Below are 7,310 nucleotides of genomic sequence, written 5' to 3' on the forward strand. Positions count from 1 at the left end.
GTTGGCCAGGATTAACAGATGACCACTGGTCATTTCAAGGTCATTCATTTGAAGGTCAAGGTCACTGTGACCTTCAATATAAAAAATGTTAAAGTTCTTATTTCATGGTATAACTTTGGTATGCTTGGACCTAGAGTCTTCAAACTTGACATGAAGGTTGGCCAGGATTAACAGATGACCACTGGTCATTTCAAGGTCATTCATTTGAAGGTCAAGGTCACTGTGACCTTCAATATAAAAAATGTTAAAGTTCTTATAACTTTGGTATGCTTGGACCTAGAGTCTTGAAACTTGACATGAAGGTTGGCCATAACTAGTTAGTAACCACTGGTCATTTCAAGGTCATTCATTTGAAGGTCAAGGTCACTGTGACCTTGAATGTAAAAATGTTAAAGTTCTTATTTCATGGTATAACTTTGGTATGCTTGGACCTAGAGTCTTCAAACTTGACATGAAGGTTGGCCAGGATTAACAGATGACCACTGGTCATTTCAAGGTCATTCATTTGAAGGTGAAGGTCACTGTGACCTTCAATATAAAAATGTTAAAGTTGTTATAACTTTGGTATGCTTGGACCTAGAGTCTTGAAACTTGACATGAAGGTTGGCCAGAACTAGTAAGTAACCACTGGACATTTCAAGGTCATTCATTTGAAGGTCAAGGTCACTGTGACCTTGAATGTAAAAATGTTAAAGTTGTTATAACTTTGGTATGCTTGGACCTAGAGTCTTGAAACTTGACATGAAGGTTGGCCAGAACTAGTAAGTAACCACTGGACATTTCAAGGTCATTCATTTGAAGGTCAAGGTCACTGTGACCTTGAATGTAAAAATGTTAAAGTTCTTATTTCATGTTATAACTTTGGTATGCTTGTACCTAGAGTCTTCAAACTTGAAATAAAGATTGGCCAGTACTAGAAGATGACCACTGGTCATTTCATTGTCATTCATTTGAAGGTCAAGGTCACTGTGACCTTAAATGTTAAAATGTAAAAATTGTTATAACTTTGGTATGCTTGGACATAGAGTCTTCAAACTTGACATGAAGGTTTGCAAGCACACTTAGATGACCACTGGTCATTTCAAGGTCATTCATTCTAAGGTCAAGGTCACTGTGACCTTGAATGTAAAAATGTTAAAGTTCTTATAACTTTGGTAGGTAAAAATGTTAAAGTTCTTATTCCATGTTATAACTTTGGTATGCTTGTACCTAGAGTCTTCAAACTTGACATAAAGGTTGGCCAGTACTAGAAGATCACCACTGCTCATTTCAATGTCATTCATTTGAAGGTCAAGGTCACTGTGACCTTCAATGTTAAAATGTTAAAATTGTTATGTATATGCATGCATTCAAAACATAACACAAGGTTTGCTCATGCCTTGAAAAGTACTTACATTTCATTTTGACCTTTGAACAATATTTCAGTAATTTAAGTATTGCATTGACAAAAACACGAAAGGTACTTTCCTGTCATTTAAATCAAAAATCCGGCTTCAATGCGGTCATCTCCGACCGCGGAACTCTTGTTAGCTTTTGTGATACCATTTTGTCTGCTGTGCGTCATCAACAATTGCATTGTTAACACTTTAAAAGACCATTTGTCCCAATGATATCTGTGCCCAGTTAAAAAAATTGGGTCATGTGGGGTCAAAAACTAGATCACCATGTCAAATTGAAGAAAACCTTGTGAATACTTTGGAGGCCACATTTATTTCCAATCTTATTGAAATTGGTCAGAACATTATTCCCTATCAAATCTCTGCTGAGTTTGAAATTTAGTCATGAGCGGTTAATAACTATGTCAAATTATAGGAACAGCTTGCGATGAAACTACAGGATTTATTTAGTGCCATATTTTCATGAAACTTGATCAGAAAATTGTTCCAACGATATCTCGAACCTGTTTGGAATTGGGTCACTAAGAGGTCAAAAACTAGGTCACCAGGTCCTTATAAGGAAAAGCTTGTGAACACTCAAGAGGCCATATTTATCTTCATGAAACTTGGTCTGAACATTATGGCAATGAAATCTCGGCACATGGGATCAACAACTTGGTCAAATAAAAAAAAAGCTTGTGAAACACAAAAGGGTCAAATTTTATTGTGTAATCTTTATCAAACGTGTATGATATCCTAGACAAATTTGAAACTAGTGGTGTGGCCTCAAAAACTAGATCAAGTTCAAGAAAAAGCTTTTGAACTCTTTAGAAGTCACATTTGTTTGAGCAATCTTCATGACACTTGCTCTGAACATTTGTTGTCATAATTTCTCAGACAAGTGAGATATGGTTCCTTTCGTTTGAAAAATATGGCAACCATGAGACGGGGCAATTTTGTTAAATTAAATGTGTATAAAATAAAAGTATATGAACACTCAAGAAAGTTATATTTTGTACCCACTTGTATTGAAACTTTGTCAAAATATTAACTCTGGGCTGTTTAAAAACATGGCAGCAAGGTGTTCAACTGGTTTTCATTATATGTCTACTGTGAAACCTTGTGAACTCTACATTTTTAGAAAAATTCCTTGTTGATGAGAGCATTATTGCCCTCTTGTGTAGTGTTTTTTAAATGATTTACAGCTTATGATTGTCACAAATATGTTAATAGCATTTTATTTATGGTGTGTTTTTGTTGTTTTCTAAAAGTGATTTTCAAAAATATATCATGAATGAATGTTAGTGCAATGTTTTGCGTTGGTTTATCAAATTGACTGTGAAAACAAAAACGATGTAGTCCTTACTATAAAAAAGAATTAAAATCATTGCATTTTGCGTTTGAACATTTTATTTGCAAGTCTTTTAAAGAAATTGTAAAATAACATGATTACAGTGAAGGTTAGACAACAAAAAATTGAATACATGTTTGGTGGATGTGCTGCACTATTTATTAAAATGCAAATATTTTTTAGCTCATCTGAGCACAACGTGTTCAAAGTGAGCTATTCTGATCAATCTGTGTATGGTGTCAGACATTGTGCAGTGTATGTAGTCTACTTTTTTCTCACTACCACTCTAGAGACCACATTTTTATGCCCCAGAAGGAGGCCATTTAGTGATCGGACTGTCCGTCCGTCTGTCCATCACACTTTGCGTTTAGGTTTCGAAAAAGGCTCATAACTTCTATGTCCCTTGAGATGTAACCTTCATATTTGGTATGCATGTGTATATGGACAAGGCCTTTCCATAACCACAAAAATTTTGACCCCTGTGACCTTGACGTTGAACTTAGGGTCCGCATTTAGGTTTTGAAATCTGCGTTTAGGTTTCGAAAAACGCTAATAACTAGTATGTTCCTTGAGATATTACCTTCATATTTGGTATGCATGTGTATATGGACAAGGCCTTTCCATACCCACACATATTTTTACCCCTGTGACCTTGACCTTGAACTAAGGGTCTGCGTTTAGGTTTCAAAATCTGCGTTTAGGTTTTGAAAAATGCTCATAACTTCTATGTCCCTTGAGATATAACCTTCAAATTTGGTATGCATGTGTACATGGACAAGACTTTTCCATACTCACAAAAATTTTGACCCCTGTGACTTTGACCTTTAACTTAGGGTCCTAGTTTCGGTTTCGAAATCTGCGTTTAGGTTTCGAAAAATACTCATAACTTCTATGTCCCTTGAGATTATACCTTCATATTTGGTATGCATGTGTATATGGACAAGGCTTTTCCATACGCACAAAAATGTTGACCCCTGTGACCTTGACCTTGAACTTAGGGTCCGCGTTTAGGTTTCGAAATCTGCGTTAAGGTTTCGAAAAATGCTCATAACTTCTATCAAAGCGTTTATAGGGGGCATATGTCATCCTATGGTGACAGCTCTTGTTCATTCAATCTTGATGAAACTTGGGTCATCATGTGTATCTGGATAAATTGTAGGCTGAGTATAAAACTGGGTCATGTGCATCCAAAAACTTGGCCACCAAGGAAAATCTTAGTAAAAAACTTTTTAACACTCTAGAGTGGCCACATTTATGATGTAATTTATCTTCACTTTTTAAAGTCTTGGCCAAATGTTTTGCCACAAAATATTCAAAATTGGAATTGCCGCTGATGTCAAATCGTCAAATTCACATTGACTTAGTGGATTTTCCAGCTACAAAACTACATTTAAGCGGTAAGGTAGGATGAAATAAGCACTGATAATGGCTTGTAAAATTTGGATTGCGAAAGTTGAAACAACGGCTAATTGCTTTAAAGTGAAATGTGGTCACAATATAAATTATACTGGATAAAAAACATATCCCATACATGTGAAAATAAGTATGCCAACTTAAAATGCATTACAATATTATATAGCAATATCTAATATATTACTATTAAAACGAAAGTTGCAATGGATTGCAATAACAAAACACGGTTTAAAACTGGGTCATGGACATATTCTGCATTAAGACCTTTGGCTAATTCTTAAAATAATCAACCTTTAAATATTTAAAGTTCACCTTAGATCGGATGAATCTTTCATTGGGATTCATTAATATTGAGTTGTAGATATTATTAAATTAATGCCCTCTTCAAACCATATAATTTTTAGCTCACCTGATTGCTCAGGTGAGCTTTTGTGACCGGTCTTTGTCCGTCGTCCGTCCGTCCGTTAACATTTGTTTGTAAACACTCTAGAGGCCATATTTATTGTCCGATCTTCATGAAACTTGGTCAGAAGCTTCGTGCCAATGAAATCTCGGTCGAGTTCGAAACTGGGTTGTGCCGGGTCAAAAACTAGGTCAATAGGTAAAAAAAAACAACAACTTGTAAACACTGTAGAAGTCACATTTCATGCCCAATCTTCATGTAACTTGGTCAAAATGTTTGTCTTAATGATATGTTGGTTGAGTTCAAAAGTGGTTCCGGTCCGTTGAAAAACATGGCCGCCGGTGGGCGGGGCAGTTTTCCTTATTTGGCTATAGAGAAACCTTATAAACACTGGAAGTCACAATTTTTGCTCAATCATCATGAAAGTTAGTCATAACATGGGATCCAGACATAAGCCCCCCAGAACAAAACCCCCCCAATGAAAAAATGAACATTTGGACAATTGCCCCCCAGTAGAAATGACAGGTAGGATATAAGCCCCCCAGTGCTTATTTTGCATCTGGACATTTGCCCCCCAGTGCTTATTTTAGAAGTGGACATTTGCCCCCCAGTGCCTAATTTTCAATAACATTACTCGATTGAGCAGATAATCATGTCCAATTATCACCACCTGATTACTCAAAACCTTTGAGATGATAATCCATTTATCCAATAACCACCACTGAAAGGCTTAAATAATGGAAGGGATAAATAAGGCAACACTGGATTTGATCTCTTCTCTGACTTTCATAACTTCTATGGCTAAGTGGTCAGCATCGTTACTGTGTGTTGTGGATGATGTGACCATAGTAACCTGAATATATAAAAACAATAATTTAATATTGTAACTAATGATAATAGAAATGAAACATTTAATTTATTATATATAAAATTATTTTGTGACGTTTTGTATATCTGTTTGGAATTAATTATGTAAATTAATTGATATTTTGAATGTTGGTAAAGCTTACAAATACTACATTTACATTTACTTCAAATAATTAAATTTGTGAAGTTATGCAATACTGTCTGGAATAAATTTTGCAAATCGCTATTTTAAAAGTTATGATAGCAAAGATAACAAATAGCATTTTAATATTATACTTACATCAAGATTAGTTGTCAAGGTTCCTTTACATGAAGCGCTTCTGCGCTTGGAACATTCCCAATGTATTGATTCTTTACGAGACTTCTTTTTGGTGTAAGAGTACCCATCCTTCAGTAATTTCTCAGACCCTTTATTACTCTTAATAATTTCCATGATGAAATGTATCATTTGAAATGTGATAGTTTCGTTATATACTAAGTTTTAGTTAATTGTCACTCAAACAATGTAACTACAAAAATAATTGCCTTTAAATGTTGTTATATGTGTTCACTTTAATTATCATTATTTGTACTAAGTTATGATAATTATTATTGATAATCCTTTTGATTGATTAAATAAAGAAGCCATTAATTTTCATTAACAAGTATATGATCAAAGCCACATGTCACACCTTTAACAAGCTGATAATCCTTTTGATTGATTAATTAAAGAACAATTCTTTAAGATGTTTGTTTTACCTAAGATTAGGAAATTCAAGTGAGTTTCTGGACCTTTTTTATTTCAAATTATAATGATCCAAGTTTCTATGATTATATATTTGTGAGATATGAAATAATAATGAATCCAAAGACAGAGATATACTAGTTTAATGGAAACAACATATGATATTAGCACTGGGGGGCAAATGTCCTCTTCTAAAATAAGCACTGGGGGGCAAATGTCCAGATGCAAAATGAGCACTGGGGGGCTTATATCCTACCTGTCATTTCTACTGGGGGGCAATTGTCCAAATGTTCATTTTTTCATTGGGGGGGTTTTGTCCTGGGGGGCTTATGTCCTACAATCCATAACATTGGTTTTATTGATTTCTCGGACGAGTTCGAAAATGGTCCAGATCGGTGAAAAAACATGGCCGCCAGTGGGCGGGGCTTTTTTCTCTATATGTATATAGTGAAAACATGTCAATACTCTAGAAGTCACATTTTTGGCCCAATTTTCATGAAATTTTGTCAGAACTTTTGTTTCCTAGATATGTGAGTTAAGTTTGAAAATGGTTCCGGTCCGTTGAAAAACATGGTTGCCAGGGGGAGGTGGCAGTTTTCCTTATATTTATATAGTAAAAAGGCTTGTAAACTATCATGAATTAAGGTAATGTAACATGCGAGACAACTCTTCTAAAATATTGCATTTAAGTTTACAGTAGTTACTCCCCTTTGATTATTAATGTTTTCATAATAATACAGTGTAGTTGTGTCATTTATGTGTTAATTGTTATTCGAGGTTGGATGTTTTTATGCCCCCTTTTGAAGAAAAGGGGGCATATAGTGATCGGACTGTCCGTCTGTCCGCCTGTCCGAATGTCCGTCTTTCCGTCACAATTTGCGTTTAACTTTAGTTTAGGTTTCGAAAAATAAAATGCTCATAACTTCTATGTCCCTTGAGATATAACCTTCATATTTGGTATGCATGTGTATATGGACAAGGCCTTTCCATTCGCACAATTTTTTTTACCCCTGTGACCTTGACCTTGAACTTTGATTGACATGTTTAATATATTTTCTCGATTACAAATCATTTGTTGCACACACACACACAAAGCCAAAAACATCAAACACAGAACAACATTTCTGTTTCAAAGCATGTGAGACCTGGGTTGAGGAGTTATGGGCAGATGTCAAA

This window comes from Dreissena polymorpha, chromosome 12, assembly GCF_020536995.1.
Source record: "Dreissena polymorpha isolate Duluth1 chromosome 12, UMN_Dpol_1.0, whole genome shotgun sequence".
Taxonomy (NCBI): Eukaryota; Metazoa; Mollusca; class Bivalvia; order Myida; family Dreissenidae; genus Dreissena; species Dreissena polymorpha.